Source organism: Stenella coeruleoalba, assembly GCF_951394435.1.
Source record: "Stenella coeruleoalba genome assembly, chromosome: 3".
NCBI classification, from domain to species: domain Eukaryota; kingdom Metazoa; phylum Chordata; class Mammalia; order Artiodactyla; family Delphinidae; genus Stenella; species Stenella coeruleoalba.
In genome coordinates, this window is record NC_137148.1 from 40,966,854 (window position 1) to 40,987,798 (window position 20,945).

The following is a 20,945-nucleotide window of genomic DNA, read 5'->3' on the forward strand; positions in this document are numbered from 1 at the left end:
GTAAGTCCATCTTTTTACCTAAGAATGCCCTCATCTCTAAGACTAAAAGTTTTCTTCTTCCTGCTATTGATAATTCCAGCAACTACCTCTCTGCTCCTCTTTTTTGCCTAGGTCTCCCTTCTCACCATTCCTCACTTCCTGTGGAAGGCTGGTTCTGTGAACTGGGGATTGGGATAGAAGAAAAGACTGAATGCTTTCCCATGGCTTCTTTTTCCCCCTGCTTCCCACCTCTTACTTCTCCCTCCCCCAACATACACAAAGTGAATTACAAATGCCCCTAGGTCTTTGGGTTTTAACTCCAGAGCCTCATCCTCCTCATCCTAAAGGTCCCACTTTGAACGCAGCATATATTCCAGAGGAACTCTTCAAACTCTTTTCTTTTTACAAAGAAAGGTTATCTGAGGTTTCCTCTGAAATGTAGATGAACCTTATTTTAGTTCTTTGTGTACAGAAAAGACCCACCTTTCTCACCCCTGTGGCTTTTGTCTTTTCTTGTTTCATGTTGGAGTCAAAGGGTGGGGGAGGAGAAGGAAGCATCCTTGGGAGAGGAGGTAGAAGCTGTGGAAAATTTCCATAGCAAGCTAGCATCTACTACCATTTACATGCTAATGGACCAGAATGGCTCCCCCCACCCCCATTTGAGCTGATGTGAAACTTTGTGAGTTTCCTCTGGTATGTCATTTTACCCCCTGTGTTTTTCTCATTGCTGTTAGCTGTAAAAACTCTTTGAAATTCTCAAAATAGAGGAGGGTTTCCTTCAGAAATAGGAAGACAGAGAATAAGCATTGAAACTGCTGTAGTGGTCTCTTGGGAAGGAAAACCCACCTCTGAAGTAATAGAAGGTGGAAGCAACTAAGGACGCAGACAGGTTAGGCCCTAGATTCAGGAAAATAAAGAGATAATTGGAGTTGCAGCCCAGAACGTAGAATTACCCCAGAAGTGGACACCATCAGCAAGGTCTGGATTTCCGCCTAATTTAAACCTTGTAATGAGGGTCTCAACCTCACATCCATATATCTATTATTAAAAAAACAACTTTCAAAAAAATAAAACGAACAAGAAAAGACGACTTTCAAAACAAAAGTAAGAATTATGACTCTCATATAGATATAAAATGCTTGTTAAAGGATTTATTTTACTCTGTAGGGGAGCAGAATTTGCCACCCCAAAATACGTTTCTTTGGCATATTATTTTAAGCTGATTATTTTCTAAGAAACTGCATACTTAGAGGAAAGTAGGAGTTACCCTTTTATAATAAGCATTTACATTTATAAGGGAAATATCGATTTGTAAGGGTATCTCCCTGATGTACCTGAAAGAGGGGGATGACCTTATCTCCGGAAACTCTTAAAAGTGGAGAAGGCAATGACTTAAATCTGCATAACAATCTCACCCCTGTTTACTGTTTTTTTCCTGGTGATCTCACAGAATTGACTTTCCCTATCCTCAGTGTTCTCTTTTGTCTTTAGCTGAGGATGGTATTTAAGGTGAGGGCTTTGGCAGTTTTTAATTACTTACTTCTGCTGGGTCTCTCCCATGTATATATGTTATGAAACTTCTGTTTGATTTTCTCCTGTTCATCTATCTGATGTCAATTTAATTCTTAGTCCTTAAATACGGTCTTCAGTTAAAGACAAGAGATATTTTGGGTGGGGAGTGAGTTATGGGAGGTTATCAGGCAAAGTATCATAAACAAGGGTATGGTTGTTATGCAGATTTAAGTTCAAGCCTCCTCCATTGATAAGTTTCTAGAGTTTTAGTCATCCTTTCTCCTCCTGCTACAGAGAAGGAGACACCTTACAAATGGAAATTTCCCTTATAAATGTAAATGTCCCTCAGAAAAGGGCAATTTCTCTGTTTTCAGAGATTTCCTGTGTTTACTGTTTCTTAAAAATAACCAGCTCAAGATAATCCTTATTGCCAAAGAGGCATATTTTGGAATGGCATATTCTACACCTCTTTACCACATAAGCTTTCTTACGTTTGCTTTGCTGAAAATTTCATAAGGAATCTCAAATTGGGTTTTTCAAACCGTTTTAAGACTAAGAAGCCAAGCCAATAACTTGCCACCAGATTTCTCCTGCAGTACCTATTAAATTGGGCGAATTCCTCCCTTCTCAGGGTCCCCAAAATATCCTAAGGTTCCTTAATACCTTAGGGAACTTTGTAAGCCCTAGTGCCATGGAAGGACTTTGGAAGCATTGCCTCCATAAAGTCAACTTCAGTTCCTTACAAATGTCTGGTCACACCTGAGTAAATGAGCATCATTCTCAAATATGTCATTCCAGGTAAGGCCTTGGTTGCATAACCATTGTTTCTGTTAAATTGTAATGAGTTATAGATACCTCAAGAGGAGAGGGAAAGAACTTCCTATATGTCCAGAAAATAGAGCGTTAAAACAATATCAAAAATATTCTCCCCCAAACCATAGAATTATCTCTCATCAATTTTTTCAGTCCTGTATAACTAATTCTTGTTTCACTGGATCATAAATGTATTTGCTTCTTAACTAGAGTTCTGGAAATTTTGACTGAGTCCACTGATATGGTCTTATAATTATTTAAGTGATGCCATCGGAAGCCTATACATATTCTTCACAGGGCTTTGAGACAGTCTTTCATTGTTGAAGATAAAGCTCTCTGCCTGTAGCTATTTGCAAGAACTGTCAGGGAAGCAGTAGAGTAAAATTTAACAATCTTTTCATAAATGATTAAAGACTTAAAATGGATGTAGTTAACGTTACAGATAAATTTCAAAAGTGAAATAAATGATAGGAGTTAATAACAAGAATAATGCAATTTAAAGGCATTCCAAAAAATGTTACAGGCAAAATATCTGTACACAATTAGGTAAGCCTGTTTTCAAAGAAGACAGTGACTGTTCATCTAATTTATGAAAATAGATGAACATACTCTTTGCAGAGAAAAAAATCTTAAGACAAAGTAATCCTGAGACATAATATACCATGACTATACCAAACATATAGTAAGAATATGTCAAAAAATATATCAAGTAAAAATATCCAATAAGTCTAGGGTAGGTCCTAAACATCTGTATATTAATAAAACTCCATAGATATGCGGTATGGATTCCTCTTGACATATAGTGGCCAGGAAGATAAAAGATCTAAACTAAAGAAGTAAAGATGCAACCAAGTTAATGTTTTTAAAATTAACTGAAATTGTGACTGATAACCTATACCATTTTCTGGTATCAGGCAAAGCAGTACCAGAGATCAGATAGATAAAACCTATCATAGACAGTGAGGGTATTGACAAATCTCTATACTTAGCATATAGCATACAATTTGTGAAATACTTACATTAATAACATTTTAGCCATACAGATTTAACCTCAGGATGGTTAAGCATCTCTTCTGACTTGACAGCTCTTCCAATATAGCTCATCAATAGTAACATATCAAATAAATCTAATTGTTTCTAGCACTTCTCGTTTTACAAAGTTGGAAGCACACATCTTTGAGATTCCCCAGAGGGCCTGTGGAAGATCACAAAGATAGTTTTAGATGCAAAGATACGCTGAATATTTTACATTTAGGATTTGATTTTTGGGAGGCAAAAATAAAACATTTTCAATAGATTTGAACATTTAGGAAATAGAATGGCATGTGCCTGAGAAACAGTATTTGACTGCTCATGTCAAAGTGACAATTAAACTTATAAACATAGAGGTTAGCATAACTGTGAAGAACCTGAGCTCTTACATAAGTCATCAAGTACTTAAAGTCAACATAAAGCATATAAAGTTATTCTGTTAAACCACAGAATCTTTGCAATCTAGGCAGATTAGACAAAAAGAATAACCCTTCATTTTGTAGGTGAAAGCAATAAACAGTAAACTAATGAAACAAGCCCGTCAAAATGGAGCAGACTTTGCAAGGATTTTAACACATATCATAGCTTTTCAGACTTATTTTCCAGACATACTGTAATCTAAGGCAAATACAATTTACTTTTTCCAAATCTTACATAACTTTCTGTACCCATTCAGGTTTTGTCCTTCATAATTCTCTTTCTCATTCTGGAACAGACATTTTACTTTAGGACCTAACTATTCTCTTTTCCCCTTGGTAAACAAAAACACATCTCATAACCTTGCATACAAAGTTATACCCTTTGCCACCATCACTCCCAGTGGAGTTTCATTTCTGTATATTAATTCTATGAAAGTTACTTTGATATCATAGAGAAAATAGACATAAGTTGAAAACTCTTAAACACCAGCATTTTAGTAGACAAGCAAAGGTCATTAATACACGTAACACAACTTTCTACAACTGTGTGCATTTTTTATTAACATCTTTTTTGGAGTATAATTGCTTTACAGTGTTGTGTTAATTTCTGCTGTATAACAAAGTGAATCAGCTATATGCATACATATATCCCCATATCCCCTCCTTCTTGCATCTCTCTCCCACCCTCCCGATCCCACCCCTCTAGGTGGTCACAAAGCACCAAGCTGATCTCCCTGTGCTATGCGGCTGCTTCCCACTAGCTATTTTACGTTTGGTAGTGTATATATGTCCATGCCACTCTCTCACTTTGTCCCAGCTTACCCTTCCCCCTCCCGATGTCCTCAAGTCCATTCTCTACGTCTGTATCTTTATTCCTGTCTGCCCCTAGGTTAATCAGAACCATTTTTTTTTTCAGACTCCATATATATGTGTTAGCATATGGTATTTGTTTTTCTCTTTCTGACTTACTTCACTCTGTATGACAGACTCTAGGTCCATCTACCTCACTACAAATAACTCAATTTCATTTCTTTTTATGGCTGAGTAATATTCCATTTATATATGTGCCACATCTTCTTTATCTATGCATCTGTCGATGGACACGTAGGTTGCGTCCATATCCTGGCTATTGTAAATAGTGCTGCAGTGAACATTGTGGTACATGACTCTTTTGCAATTATGGTATTCTCAAGGTATATGCCCAGTAGTGGGATTGCTGGGTCATATGGTAGTTCTGTTTTTAGTTTTTTAAGGAACTTCCATACTGTTCTCCATAGTGGCTGTATCAATTTAAATTCCCTCCAACAGTGCAAGAGGATTTATTGTTTGTAAATTTTTTGATGGCCATTCTGGCTGGTGTGGGGTGATACCTCATTGTAGTTTTGATTTGCATTTCTCTAATGATTAGTGATGTTGAGCATCTTTTCATGTGTTTGTTACAAGCTGTATATCTTTGGGAAAATGTCTATTTAGGTCTTCTGCCCATTTTTGGATTGGGTTGTTTGTTTTGTTGATATTGAGCTACATGAGCTGCTTGTATATTTTGGAGATCAATCCTTTGTAAGTTGCTTCATTTGAAATATTTTCTCCCATTCTGAGGGTTGTCTTTTGGTCTTGTTTATGATTTCCTTTGCTGTGCAAAAGCTTTTAAGTTTCATTAGGTCCCAGTTGTTTATTTTTGTTTTTATTTCCATTTCTCTAGGAGGTGGGTGAAAAAGGATATTGCTGTGATTTATGTCATGAGTGTTCTGCCTGTGTTTTCCTCTAAGAGTTTTAGAGTGTCTGGCCTTACATTTAGGTCTTTAAACCATTTTGAGTTTATTTTTGTGTATGGTGTTACAAGTATTCTAATTTAATTCTTTTACATGTAGCTGTCCAGTTTTCCCAGCACCACTTATTGAAGAGGCTGTCTTTTCTCCATTGTATATTCTTGCCTCCTTTATCAGAGATAAGGTGCCCATATGTGCGTGGGTTTGTCTCTGGGCTTTCTATCCTGTTCCAGTGATCTATATTTCTGTTTTTGTGCCAGTACCATACTCTCTTGATTACTGTAGCTTTATAGTATAGTCTGAAGTCCGGAAGCCTGATTCCTCCAGCTCAATTTTTCTTTCTTAAGATTGTTTTGGCTATTCGGGGTCGGCTGTGTTTCCATACAAGTTGTGAAATTTTTAGTTCTAGTTCTGTGAAAGATGCCATTGGTAGTTTGATAGGGATTGCACTGAATCTGTAGATTGCTTTAGGTAGTATAGTCATTTTCACAATATTAATTCCTCCAATACAAGAATATAGTATATCTCTCTGTATCATCTTTAATTTTTTTCATCAATACCATATAGTTTTCTGCATACAGGTCTTTTGTCTCCTTAGGTAGGTTTATTCCTAGGTATTTTATTCTTTTTGTTGTAATGGTAAATGGGAGTGTTTCCTTAATTTCTCATCATTCGTGTATAGGAATGCAAGAGATTTCTGTGGATTAATTTTGTATCCTGCTACTTTACGAAATTCACTGATTAGCTCTAGTAGTTTTCTGGTAGCATCTTTAGGATTCTCTATGTATAGTATCATATCATCTGCAAACAGTGACAGTTTTACTTTTTCTTTTCCGACTTGGATTCTTTTTGTTTCTTTTTCTTCTCTGATTGCTGTGGCTAAAACTTCCAAAACTATGTTGAATAATAGCGGTGAGAGTGGGCAACCTTGTCTTGTTCCTGATCTTAGTGGGAATGGTTTCAGTTTTTCACCATTGAGAATGATGTTGGCTGTAGGTTTATCATATATGACCTTTATTATGTCAATGTAGGTTCCCTGTATGCCTACTTTCAGAAGAGTTTTATCATAAATGGGTGTTGAATTTTGTCAAAAGCTTTTTCTCCATCCATGGAGATGATCATATGGTTTTTATACTCAATTTGTTAATATGGTGTTTCACATTGATTTGCATATATTGAAGAATCCTTGCATTCCTGGAATAAACCCCACTTGATCATGGTGTATGATCCTTTTAATGTGCTGTTGGATTCTGTTTGCTAAGTATTTTGTTGAGCATTTTTTGCATCTATGTTCATCAGTGATATTGGCCTGTAGTTTTCTCTCTTTGTGACATCTTTGTCTGGTTTTGGTATCAGGGTGATGGTGGCTTCGTAGAATGAGTTTGGGAGTGTTCCTCCCTCTGCTATATTTTGGAAGAGTTTGAGAAGGGTAGGTGTTAGCTCTTCTCTAAATGTTTGATAGAATTTGCCTGTGAAGCCATCTGGTCCTGGGCTTTTGTTTGTTGGAAGATTTTTAATCACAGTTTCAATTTCAGTGCTTGTGATTGGTCTGTTTATATTTTCTATTTCTTCCTGGTTCTGTCTCGGAAGGTTGTGCTTTTCTAAGAATTTGTCCATTTCTTCCAGATTGTCCATTTTCTTGGCATATAGTCTCGGAAGGTTGCACTCTTCTAAGAATTTGTCCATTTCTTCCAGATTGTCCATTTTCTTGGCATATAGTTGCTTATAGTAATCTCTGATGATCCTTTGTATTTCTGCAGTGTCAGTTGTTACTTCTCCTTTTTGATTTGTAATTCTGTTGATTTGAGTCTTCTCCCTTTTTTCCTTGATGAATCTGGCTAATAGTTTATCAATTCTGTGGTTTTTTTTTTTTTACATCTTTATTGGAGTATAATTGCTTTACAATGATGTGTTAGCTTCTGCTGTATAACAAAGTGAATCAGTCATACATATACACATGTTCCCATATCTGCTCCCTCCTGGGTCTCCCTCCCTCCCACCCTCCCCATCACACCCCTCTAGGTGTTGACAGAGCACCGAGCTGATCTCCCTGTGCTGTGCGTCTGCCTCCCACCAGCTATCCATTTTACCTTTGGTAGTGTATACATGTCCATGCCACTCTCTTGCCCCGTCACAGCTTACCCCTCCCCCTCCCCACATCCCCAAGTCCATTCTCTAGTAGGTCTGCGTCCCCATTCTGGTCTTACCCCTAGGTTCCTCATGACATTCTTTTTTTTTTCTTTCTTGAATTCCATATATATGTTTTAGCATATGGTATTTGTCTTTCTCTTTCTGACTTACTTCACTCTGTATGACAGACTCTAGGTCCATCCACCTCATTACAAATAGCTCAATTTCATTTCTTTTTATGGCTAATATTCCATTGTATATATGTGCCACATCTTATTTATCCATTCATCCAATGATGGACACTTGGGTTGTTTCCATCTCCAGGCTATTGTAAGTAGAGCTGCAATGCACATTTTGGTACATGACTCTTTTTGAATTATGGTTTTCTCAGGGTATATGCCCAGTAGTGGGATTGCTGGGTCATATGGTAGTTCTATTTGTAGTTTTTTAAGGAACCTCCATACTGTTCTCCATAGTGGCTGTACCAATTCACATTCCCACCAGCAGTGCAAGAGTGTTCCCTTTTCTCCACACCCTCTCCAGCATTTCTTGTTTGTAGATTTTTTGACGATGGCCATTCTGATTGGTGTGAGGTGATACCTCATTGTAGTTTTGATTTGCATTTCTCTAATGATTAATGATGTTGAGCATTCTTTCATGTGTTTGTTGGCAGTCTGTATATCTTCTTTGGCGAAACGTCTGTTTAGGTCTTCGGCCCATTTTTGGATTGGGTTGTTTGTTTTTTTGTTATTGAGCTGCATGAGCTGCTTGTAAATTTTGGAGATTAATGCTTTGTCAGTTGCTTCTTTTGCAAATATTTTCTCCCATTGTGCAGGTTGTCCTTTGGTCTTGTTTATGGTTTCCTTTGCTGTGCAAAAGCTTTGAAGTTTCATTAGGTTCCATTTGTTTATTTTTGTTTTTATTTCCATTTCTCTAGGAGGTGGGTCAAATAGAAACTTGCTGTGATTTATGTCATAGAGTGTTCTGCCTATGTTTTCCTCTAAGAGTTTGATAGTTTCTGGCCTTATATTTAGGTCTTTAATCCATTTTGAGCTTACTTTTGTGTATGGTGTTAGGTAGTGATGTAATCTCATACTTTTTCATGTAGCCGTCCAGTTTTCCCAGCACCACTTATTGAAGAGGCTGTCCTTTCTCCACTCTACATTCCTGCCTCCTTTATCAAAGACAAGGTGACCATATGTGCGTGGGTTTATCTCTGGGCTTACTATTGTGTTCCATTGATCTGTCTTTCTGTTTTTGTGCCAGTACCATACTGTCTTGTTTGCTGTAGTTTTGTAGTATAGTCTGAAGTCAGGGAGCCTATTTCCTCCAGCTCCGTTTTTCGTTCTCAAGATTGCTTTGGCTATTCGGGGTCTTTTGTGTTTCCATACAAATTGTGAAATTTTTTGTTCTAGTTCTGTAAAAAATGCCAGTGGTAGTTTGATAGGGATTTCACTGAATCTGTAGATTGCCTTGGGTAGTAGAGTCATTTTCACAGTGTTCACTTTTCCAATCCACGAACATGGTATATCTCTCCATCTATTTGTATCATCTTTAATTTCTTTCATCAGTGTCTTATAATTTTCTGCATACAGGTCTTTTGTCTCCTTAGGTAGGTTTATTCCTAGATATTTTATTCTGTTTGTTTCAGTGGTAAATGGGAGTGTTTTCTTGATTTCACTTTAGATTTTTCATCATTAGTGTATAGGAATGCAAGAGATTTCTGTGCATTAATTTTGTATCCTGCTACTTTACCAAATCCATTGATTATCTCTAGTAGTTTTCTGGTAGCATCTTTAGGATTCTCTATGTATAGGATCATGTCATCTGCAAACAGTGACAGCTTTACTTCTTCTTTTCCGATTTGGATTCCTTTTATTTCCTTTTCTTCTCTGATTGCTGTGGCTAAAACTTCCAAAACTATGTTGAATAAGAGTGGTGAGAGTAGGCAACCTTGTCTTGTTCCTGATCTTAGTGGAAATGGTTTCAGTTTTTCACCATTGAGGACGATGTTGGCTGTGGGTTTGTCATATATGGCCTTTATTATGTTGAGGAAAGTTCCCACTGTGCCTACTTTCTGCAGGGTTTTAATCATAAATTGGTGTTGAATTTTGTCAAAAGCTTTCTCTGCATCTATTGAGATGATCATATGGTTTTTCTCCTTCAATTTGTTAATATGGTGTATCACGTTGATTGATTTGCATGTATTCAAGAATCCTTGCATTCCTGGAATAAACCCCACTTGAACATGGTGTATGATCCTTTTAATGTGCTGTTGGATTCTGTTTGCTAGTATTCTGTTGAGCATTTTTGCATCTATGTTGATCAATGATATTGGCCTGTATTTTTCTTTCTTTGTGACATCCTTGTCTGGTTTTGGTATCAGGGTGATGGTGGCCTTGTAGGATGAGTTTGGGAGTGCTCCTCCCTCTGCTATATTTTGGAAGAGTTTGAGAAGGATAGGTGTTAGCTCTTCTCTAAATGTTTGATAGAATTCGCCTGTGAAGCCATCTGGTCCTGGGCTTTTGTTTGTTGGAAGATTTTTAATCACAGTTTCAATTTCAGTGCTTTTGATTGGTCTGTTTATATTTTCTATTTCTTTCTGATTCAGTCTTTGCAGGTTGTACATTTCTAAGAATTTGTCCATTTCTTCCAGGTTGTCCATTTTATTGGCATAGATTTGCTTGTAGTAATCTCTCATGATCTTTTGTACTTCTGCAGTGTCAGTTGTTACTTCTCCTTTTTCATTTCTAATTCTATTGATTTGAGTCTTTCCCTTTTTTTCTTGATGAGTCTGGTTAATGGTTTATCAATTTTTTTTATCTTCTCAAAGGACCAAATTTTATTTTTATTGATCTTTGCTATCATTTCCTTCATTTCTTTTTCATTTATTTCTGATCTGATCTTTATGATTTCTTTTCCTTCTGCTAACTTGGGGGTTTTCTGTTCTTCTTTCTCTGATTTATTTAGGTGTAAGGTTAGGTTGTTTATTTGAGATGTTTCTTGTTTCTTGATGTAGGATTGTATTGCTGTAAACTTCCCTGTTAGAACTGCCATTGCTGCATCCGATAAGTTTTGGGTTATCGTGTTTTCATTGTCATTTGTTTCTAGGTATTTTTTGATTTCCTCTTTGATTTCCTCAGTGATCTCTTGGTTATTTAGTAGTGTGTTGTTTAGCCTCCATGTGTTTGTATTTTTTACAGTGTTTATCTTGTATTTGATATCAAGTCTCATAGTGTTGTAGTCAGAAAAGATACTTGATTTCAAGTTTCTTAAATTTACGAAGGCTTGATTTGTGACCAAAGCTATGATCTATCCTGGAGAATGTTCCATGAGCACTTGAGAAGAAAGTGTATTCTGTTGTTTTTGGATGGAATGTCGTATAAATATCAGTTAAGTCCATCTTGTTTAATGTGTCATTTAAAGCTTGTGTTTCCTTATTTATTTTCATTTTGGATTATCTGTCCATTGGTGAAAGCAGGGTGTTGCAGTCCCCTAATATTGTGTTACTGTCTATTTCACCTTTTACGGCTGTTAGCATTTGCCTTATGTATTGAGGTGCTCCTATGTTAGGTGCATAAATATTTACATTTGTTATATCTTCTTTTGGGATTGATCCCTTGATCATTATGTAGTGTCCTTCTTAGCCTCTTGTAATAAAGTCTATTTTGTCTGATATGAGAATTGCTACTCCAGCTTTCTTTTGATTTCCATGTGCATGCAATATCTTTTTCCATCCCCTCACTTTCAGTCTGTATGTGTTCCTAGGTCTGAAGTGGGTCTCTTGTAGATAGCATATATACGGTCTTGTTTTGTATCCATTCAGCCAGTCTGTGTCTTTTGGTTGGAGCATTTAATCCATTTACATTTAAGGTAATTATCCATATGTATGTTCCTATTACCATTTCCTTAATTGTTTTGCGTTTTTTATTGTAGGTCTTTTCTTTCTCTTGTGTTTCCTGCCTAGAGAAGTTCCTTTAGCATTTGTTGTAGAGCTGGTTTGGTGGTGCTGAATTCTCTTAACTTTTGCTTATCTGTATAGGTTTTAATTTCTCCATCGAATCTGAATGAGACCTTTGCTGGGTAGAGTATTCTTGGTTGTAGGTTTTTCCCTTTCATCAGTTTAAATATGTCCTGCGACTCCCTTCTGGCTTGCAGAGTTTCTGCTGAAAAATCAGTTGTTAACCTTATGGGGAGTCTCTTGTATGTCATTTGTTGTTTTTCCGTTACTGCTTTTAATATTTTTCTTTATTTAATTTTTGATAGTTTGATTAATATGTGTCTTGGTGTGTTTCTCCTTGGTTTTATACTGTATGGGACTGTCTGCACTTCCTGGACTTGATTGGCTATTTCCTTTCCCATATTAGGGAAGTTTTCAACTATAATCTCTTCAAATATTTTCTCAGTCCCTTTCTTTTTCTCTTCTTCTTCTTCTGGGTACCCTGCAATTCAAATGTTGGTGCTGTTTACTGCTGTCTTAGAGGTCTCTGAGGTTGTGTTCAATTATTTTCATTCTTTTTCCTTTATTCTGCTCCCTGGCAGTTATTTCCACCATTTTATCTATCAGCTCACTTATCCATTCTTCTGACTCATTTATTCTGTTATTGATTCCTTCTAGAGTATTCTTAATTTCTGTAATTGTGTTGTTCATCACTGTTTGTTTGCTCTTTAGTTCTTTTAGATCCTTGTTAAATGTTTCTTGTATTTTCTCCATTCTGTTTCTGAGATTTTGGATCATCTTTACTGTCATTAATCTGAATTCTTTTTCAAGTAGGTTGCCTATTTCGTCTTCATTTATTATTTGGTCTTGGAGGTTTTTACCTTGCTCATTCGTCTGTAACATATTTTTTTGTCATTTCAATTTTTTTGTTTGTTTTGATTGGTGGTGCTGTATTCTTCTCTTACTGGTTGTTTGGCCTGAGACATCCAGCACTGGAGTTTGCAGGTAGTTAGTTAGATAGAGCTGGTTCTTAGTGCTGAGATGAGGACCTCCAGGAGGCCTCACTCTGACTGATATTCCCTGGGGTCTGAGGTTCTCTGTTAGTCCAGTGGTTTTGACTCGGAGCTCCCACCAAAGGCGCTCAAGCCCTACGTCCGGCCTGGGAGCCAAGATCCCGCAAGCTTCGTGGCAAAATAAAAGAAACAGGAAGGAAGGAGGGAGGGAGGGAGGGAAGGAAACAAGGAGCAGTACAATATCAAAGAATAAAAAAGAAAATAAAATTAGAAAGATAAAAAATATATTAGGAAAAATAAAACTATAATTGAAACAACTGCCACAAGGTAAAATAAATCCACAGCAGAAAAAAAGAAAACAACAAAAAAGTAGGGGAGCGTGGGGAACAAGCCAAAAGGAGAGATCATTAATAAAGTATAAAGAATAAAATAAAATTAGAAAAATAAAAGATTAGGAAAATAAAGATATATAAGAATGAACAACAATGAATCAACAAGGTATAACAGACCTCCAATCTAATAGAGAAAAAAGAAAAGAAAAGAAAAAATCCTTGGCTATGAGGGCGGAGCTTAGGCAGGGGCAGGGTTTAGGGTGGGGCAGGGCCTAGGCTCAGTACCCACATAGCTGGGAAAGGCCCTGGGGGCGTGGCCTAGGTGGGGCGATTTTTAATCATGGGGCAGGGCCTCTGCTTAGGACCTGCTAGGAAGGGGAGAGGCAGTAAGTGGAAAGGAAGGGCCTCTGGAGTGTGGAGTTCTGGAGTTAGGAGGTAAGGCCCTGGGTGAGGGTGTGTGGCTGAGGTTTACGCCCAGCGCATTGGAAGGGTTCTCCGAGTGTAGAGGTAGGGCCCTGGGTGGGGGGGTAGGGGTGGGGCTTGGGCTTTGTGCAGCAGGAGGGAGGCTCTGAGGGCAGAGGATTAGGCCCAGGAGCCCAACAGGCTTCCTGAAGCCTACGTGGCCAGGGAAAGCCCTGGCTGTGTTCCCTTCCATTACTTCGCACCCCTCCCCCACCATCTCCCCCAGGGTCTCCCCCGTTGCCACTGGACCTCTAACTGTGGGTGGGTCTCACTGGGTGTAGGAACTCCTTCTCTCCCCCAGCCATCACTCAGGGGTGCCGATCCCAGAGGTCCGGTCTTTACTTTTGCACCCCCTTACCTCCCTCCCATTCCCTCAGGACCCAGGCAGCTGGAGGGGGCCTAGGTGGGCAGAGAATTTGGCCCAGGATCTCAACAGGTTCCTGGGGATCCAGGTGGGCAGGGGAAACCTGGCCACGCTCCCTCTTGATCCTCTGCCCTCCTAACAGTTCACCAGTTTCCCCCTTCAGGCTGGGATCCCTTCCCCTCCCAAAGCCACCCCTCAGGGGTGCCAGTCCCATCCCCCCTCCACTTCTCCTCCCCCTTCACTCCCCACGTCCTACCCAGTCGTTGGGGGTTCCTCCCGTCCCCTTAGGTGACCGTGGTCACCCACCGGTGCCTGGTAGGTGCCCTAGTTGTGAGGAGACGCAAATTCCGCGTCCTCCTAGTAAGCCATCTTCGTGTGCATTCCTTACAGTCCAACTTATCCAAGTGGCAAAAATGAACGTGTCCATTAACAAACCAAAGATCCAGCCTCCCTGTAGCATATAAAAGAAGCAAAAGTACATAAATTTAAATTTTTGCTTAGTAATCAATTGTTCAGTATTTTATTGTAGAAATTATCTAGGTATCTAATAAATATTCATTAATATCATTTAAGGTTTTAGGTTACCTAAAGATCCTGGAAAATAATTTTAAAGATGACATATTGCAAAATGTAATTAGTGTTGAAATAAAATTGTTAGAATAACTAATCATTGTAGATAAACACAAATTTACATTTTGCAGGATTGTAAAACATTGAAAAGAAGTAATGTTAGCTTATTTGATCAGAAAACTTGTATAAGTTTAGAAAGACTGTATTCAGGTAGAATAAAAATCTATGCTTGTGTTATATTTAACACTGATATATTAGAGAAAACATAGCTGTTTTTATTAAACAAAAATTCAATTTGCCATTTGCCAAAATTTACCTATATTACCTGAATTTAAATTCTTAAATGTTTATTAGGTCCTATAAGAATACTTTTTAAACCTAGCACATTCAAGGTATTAGAAATTCAGTTCCCTCATTTTAGGAATATTCCACTTATACAAGCACATATTTTCTCTATACCCAGTCAGAACAGAGCCCCTTAATGATATTTTATAATCTAATTCATTAATTCCATCTGGAGGTAGAAAAACACTAGCCACACACATAATGAGAAGTAAAGGCATTTCTGAATTAATAGGTTATGTAGACAGACACAGAGTCACACAAAGAACTTATAGTTTCAATTCTGAAATTTCAGCCATGGGTTAATAGTAAACATAGAATTTTAATATTCACTGGTCGACACTAAAGAGCTGTTCTCTACTCAGTGATTACAACTTCTTCATTTATCTGACCTCAAATAGGAAGGACTAACAAACCAGATTTTCTGTCTTTTCTCATCTGAGAATGGATTTCTAAAGGCATTAATCCATTTTGGTTGTTTTAAATTAATTTTTAAAAATGTTATTATAATTTTTTAAAATTTATTTTTGTCTGCGTTGGGTCTTTGTTGCTGTGTGTGGACTTTCTCTAGTTGCAGTGAGCGGGGGCTACTCTTCGTTGTGGTGCGTGGGCTTCTCATTGTGGTGGCTTCTCTTGTTGCAGAGCATGGGCTCTAGGCACGTGGGCTTCAGTAGTTGCAGCACAAAGGCTCAGTAGTTGCGGTGCACAGGCTTAGTTGCTCCACGGCATGTGGGATCTTCCTAGACCAGGGATCAAACCTGTGTCCCCTGCATTGGCCGGCAGATTCTTAACCACTGAGTCACCAGGGAAGTCCCCATTAATCCATTTTAAGGGAATCATTAAATGATCAGACCTTTAAATCAGTTCCCCAGATTAGTAGAGAACAACATTGAAATTTGAAAAACGAGAATCAGCAAAGTTCTCTTACTTTCAGAAGCCAAGAAAAGATACGCCTGAGCTTAAAATAAGGTACACAACTTCTGGTGAAGAAATTTACTTGGTTTTGGTTGGTGAACCTATTGGGCATCTCAGTAGTACCTCCAAAATTGTTAAAAGAATATCCTGAAAAAGATGAGATTATGATTTAATATAGATATAAGTAAACATGTGTTGAAGAATTTATTTTACTCATGAAATAAGGGAGCCAGGCAGGCGTTATAACCAGTTCAAAGGAAAAGTCAGTACAGCACAAATTTATATAGAGTGAAAGAATGAGATGAATTGCAAATAGAAACAAAACTGGTTTTTCCAAGGCCTAGGGAGTCACCAGGCAGGACAGAATTTATATAGCCATCAAGTACAGTTGATTCTCATTATACATGGTAGTTATGTTTTTTTCGTTTGTTTGTTTTTTGCGGTGCGCGGGCCTCTCACTGTTGTGGCCTCTCCCATTGAGGAGCACAGGCTCCAGACGCACAGGCTCAGCGGCCATGGCTCACGGGCCCAGCCGCTCCGTGGCATGTGGGATCTTCCCAGACCGGGGCACGAACCCGTGTCCCCTGCATCGGCAGGCGGACTCTGACCACTGTGCCACCAGGGAAGCCCGGTAGTTATGTTTTATAAAGTCACCACAAACACTAAATTAGTGAATACTGAAATATTGCTCCTAGGGAAAATGATTCCTGTGAGACTCTGATCACAAAATTTTGTCAGCCAGTCAATACACCATCTTGTTTTTATGTGTGTTTCTGTTTAAAAGTACCTTATTTAATGTATTTTGTTGATTCATGAACATTGAACTCATGGCCAACAGCATTATACGTTATGCCTGAATGACGCTTATCTAACACAACCTGGCACATCACAGCCTTCTTGCACTTAGAAACACTAAACAGCACTAAACCACTACCCTTGGGGGTCATTTTAAACAGTGAAATTACCAACAAGAAGCACAAAAATGCAAAAAACGTGGCTGTGAATAGACTACAAAAAGGATACTTGTTTACAGTGTGAGAGCTGAAACAAGAAGGCAGAGCATTACCTCGTTTGATCTCAGCTGGAGCATGTGTGTTGGATGACTCAAAATTTTCATTGCTCTGTGCATGTCATGAATGACCATGGAAGCATCACAAGTATGCATTTTGGGTTTACAAATGAATTTTAGTGAGTAGGCGAATTCGAAAATACAGAATCTGCGAATAATGAAGATTATTTGTACATACAACGTTTGGAATTGCAAAGTAACTCAAAGAAGATTAACAGCTATGATCTGTTGTTCTATAAACACTGCGTTGTCTCTACTGAAGCACCAATTTTTTTTTCTACATAATTCTTTCTTCCCAATCCCCAGTCCCAGTACTACTGACTGTCTTGTGGCTAGGGAAATGTTCCGTTTGGCTGCTAAGGAGAAAGACAGACAGACAGACGTGAATTCCTTAGATTCCCTGTTGGAAGTCTGAAATAATTTTTCTCATAGAGATAGTGTTATACATGGGGGCTTAGTGAGGTTCTAGTATATTTTGGGTTATATAGGATTCTGGAAATCTACAGGATTCTGGAGATCCCTACACACAGACCACACACAGACCAATTATGTCAAAATCTGAGTGATTTTCTTTTTTTTTCTTTTTTTTTTTTTTTTTGCCGTACGCGGGACTCTCACTGCTGTGGCCTCTCCCGTTGCGGAGCACAGGCTCCGGACGCGCAGGCTCAGCGGCCATGGCTCACGGGCCCAGCCGCTCCGCGGCATGTGGGATCTTCCCGGACCGGGGCACGAACCCGTCCCCTGCATCGGCAGGCGGACTCTCAACCACTGTGCCACCAGGGAAGCCCCTAAGTGATTTTTGAAAATCTACCTTTGTTGTATAGTTTCGTTCTCTAGAAAAATGTGTTGTAAATTTCTAATGACTGATTTTCAAATGTACTTTTGGAACACAAACCAGTTTGTTTTGTGGCAACTTCTGAATAATGTGGCTCCAAAATAATAATACTGTATAGCAAATATATTATTTGAACAGATAAAATTTAAGGGAGCATTAACTATCGTATCAAAGGTTTTTTTTTTTTTTTTGGTCTTTGCAGCTGTGGCAGGTGTAGGGTGTTGCTAATCCATCTTACATAAGTTTCATGGAAAGAACTGCTTTGCCACTGTATCCAAAATACATTTCTCCTCTATAATATTTTCTAAAAGAAGATCTAAGATATTTTCAAATTATTCTGAACCTCTTCCTCTCCCGCAAAATATTAGATACGTGAGAATTTCAAATAGGGGTACATTTTTGGCCACATCACGCGGCATGCAGGATCTTATTTATTTCCCCGACTAGGGATCAAACCGGCGCTCCCTGCAGTGGAAGCGCAGAGGCTTAACCACTGGACCACCAGGGAAGTCCCAAGGTACTTTTGAGTGCCTGTAAAGCTACTTTTCTTCCTTCTCCCCTTCCTTCCTGAAATTATATTTTAAGTTTATGCTTTGCTTTTACCTAGGCGCATAGTATGGGTCCATGGCCTGGTGGGGAATCTTGAAACTTTCTAAGTATCAACATACCTCTCAAAGTCTTTGCTATTCTGATCCCATGCCTCTGTTAGCAGTGACTGCCAGATATGTCAGTTTGTGCCAAATTATGTGATCGTTCTTACTTTGTACACAAACGGACAGTAGGAAAAATCATTAAACCGTTCACTTCCAAATATCAGAGTTTGCGATTAGGTTATTGGAGGAGAAAGACCTTTAACAGGACTTGAACCAAGGTTACTAGAGGTAACATATTTCACAAGCAGTAAAAACACTGATGAATGTTTCTCTGTATTTCTGCATTACTGAACCATAAATAAAATGGTTCTGTAAATTTAAATGAATGGGATTTTCTTTTGTCTCATACATGGAATTCATAAATTATTGGGGTCTCGTTTTGTTCAGAGGCTTTTCTGTTTTTGTTTTTTGGTAGTATTTGAAAAGGTTACACCAGACATTCATATCATAGGACGTAGAATATACCAGCCACAATCTGGAGGTCAACAAAATAAATGGGCATATTTCTGAAGAAGAAATTGAGCATGGGATATCACAGATCACATTTTAAGTTTATTGGAGCATTTGCCAGAGGTATTTCTCTGATACTAGGGCTTAACATTCAAATATCTTTGTGAAAGCATTCCAGTGTGTGAAACAGCAAAGGGAGTCAGCTTCTCATCATTTGGGTGCTGTTGGTTGGATTTGTGGTTAATCCATGCCATATGGCTGCTCTCCTCAGTGGGAAGTGACGGCAGCCCTAGGAGCTTTACCCCATCCCTGGGCAGCTGCCTTAGACTCAGTTGCTTTGATCTTCTTCTGTTGCACAGCTGGGAGGAGCAAGGGCTGGTTTTCAGAACAACCAGAACAACAGAACAACACATGAAACCATTGTCATAGATTACACCTTGATTTTATACAAGCATTCTTCAGAGAGTGCAAGCGTTTTCACTTTCATAATCTCATTCAAAAACTCGTTTGAGTTATTTCTTTAAAAAAAAATTTCAGGTTGCAAAAGCAATTCCTGTGGAAATTTAAACATTTCACAAATAAGATTCCATTCTTAAAGGTCTATGTTTTATTTCCCACAGGTTATATTATCTTCTATCCTTCTAAGAACAAGTTTCAAATAGGAAAGTAGAAAAGATGAGTACAATTCATGAAACATACTCATTAAGTACAAATGTTCAATGTCCTTTCAAGTGCTTTTACTCTTGTAGTTATCTTGTCTTTTTAGTTTAAGCTACAGCTTGCCCCAGTAGCCTTTATACTGCTACAATATTACAAAAATAATTTTAAAAGATTGTGGTATGAAGTTTTTAGTGGGACCAGTAAATTTGTTCATCCAGGCACTGTAAGGTAGACACTTTGTAGAGGGATGCTTGGAAATGTGGTCAGATTCTTAACAGGGTTCCAGAAAAGGGCAAATTTTCATTGTAACATCAGTCCTACATAGTAGAAAACTGCTGAAAAATCCAAAGGGAGATTTTACGTAGACTCTGACTTGAGTTTCAGTCTATTGTGAATTGTCATTAGACTTCCTCATACCCTTCTTTGCTTTTACTTAATCAGAGAAACACAGTTGCTTGTGTCGCTTTGGGAACAGAGTTTTCCGTAGAAAAATCACTGGTGGCTGTGATAAAGTGGAAAGGAATAGCATAGAGACGGATGCCGTTAGCAAACGCAGGTTTCTTCCATGGGTGTTTCTGTTTGTTTCACAGGGTGCTTTGCCCATCCACATTCCAATCCCTATAATGATACTTCTATTTATTGTTGTTATCACTATCAACGGCAACTATAATCTGGCTCACAATTCCCAAGAGTCAGCTCACTCCTTAGTTACCAGGAGAAAACCCAAACCAGTTGTTCTTTTATGTGTACAAAACCCCAGTCTTCTCACATTGCAGTGACCCTGACAGCGTTTTCAGACTCCATGGACAGAACAGATAATAGAGCTATGTCTGCATTCTGATGCAGTAAAAAAAAAATTCTTTTTCTCCCTCGTGGTTGAAGGATTAACTGTAATTGAGAGTGATTATCAAGTATGTGTGTGTGTGTATAGTACCAATTACTAAATATTTCTAAGTGCTTTCTCATTTCTTCTTCAGTTCCTCTTAGTGTCTTTATTGGGCTGGAGAGTGTGTGTAGTAAGGCAGAGGGGGAGGGAACGTAAGTCGTCTCACCCATCATTTGGCAAGAAAAAGATCACAGAGTCTTGGGTAACTTACCAGTAATCATTACAATAACTAGACATAGAATCCACACTAGAAACGATTTCCTTTCTTCACAACTATGGGGGGACATATGGAGGACGTAGCCTTACTTTCCAGGGATTCTTAAAACCGTCTTTTCAACTCATTTACAAAAATAAACAGAAAAAAAAGTTAGGAAATCACACAGGTTGAAAGGAGATGGGTGAAATAGATAAAAATTGCAGTTACAGGGAAATGCCATTTTATTATGAGGTGGTTAGGTGCATAGACTTAACCTGAATTAGGCTTTGCCACTTATTAGCCATGTGGCTTTAGGCTGCTTGTTTATGTTCTCTATTTTTCCTCATAATTAGATATAAAATCAGGGTATTTATAATGCCTACCTCATAAGCCAGGCAACCTATTAACTCAATTTTAAAACTCAGTGCAGGACCTAGAACACAGAATACCAGGCGCATTCCTGAATGGAGGCCTTTGTACTTGCGTTCTTTTTGCCTTCAAGCTCTCTTTCCAGACATCCACATGACTAACTCTCTGATGTCCTTTATGTCTTTGCTCAAATGTGATCTTCTCAGGGACGGAAGGTGCCCCTATCTGCCCTTTC

The 20,945-nt window shown here is 38.4% G+C and overlaps 1 protein-coding gene and 1 long non-coding RNA gene across 2 annotated transcripts in view; one reads left to right on the plus strand and one right to left on the minus strand.

Annotated features, from left to right (window-relative positions):
• The window catches only part of NDUFS4 (NADH:ubiquinone oxidoreductase subunit S4), a 119,207-nt gene that overhangs the window by 95,718 nt on the left and 2,544 nt on the right, over positions 1–20,945 (plus strand). The window lies entirely within an intron of this gene.
• The window catches only part of LOC307185007, a 55,051-nt gene continuing 36,144 nt past the window's right edge, over positions 2,039–20,945 (minus strand). Inside the window, exons 2-3 of the long non-coding RNA XR_013827836.1 lie at positions 14,022–14,216; positions 2,039–3,499 (exon numbers count right to left, since the gene is read on the minus strand). This is a non-coding gene — a long non-coding RNA (uncharacterized lncRNA). The remainder of the gene's footprint in view (positions 3,500–14,021; positions 14,217–20,945) is intronic.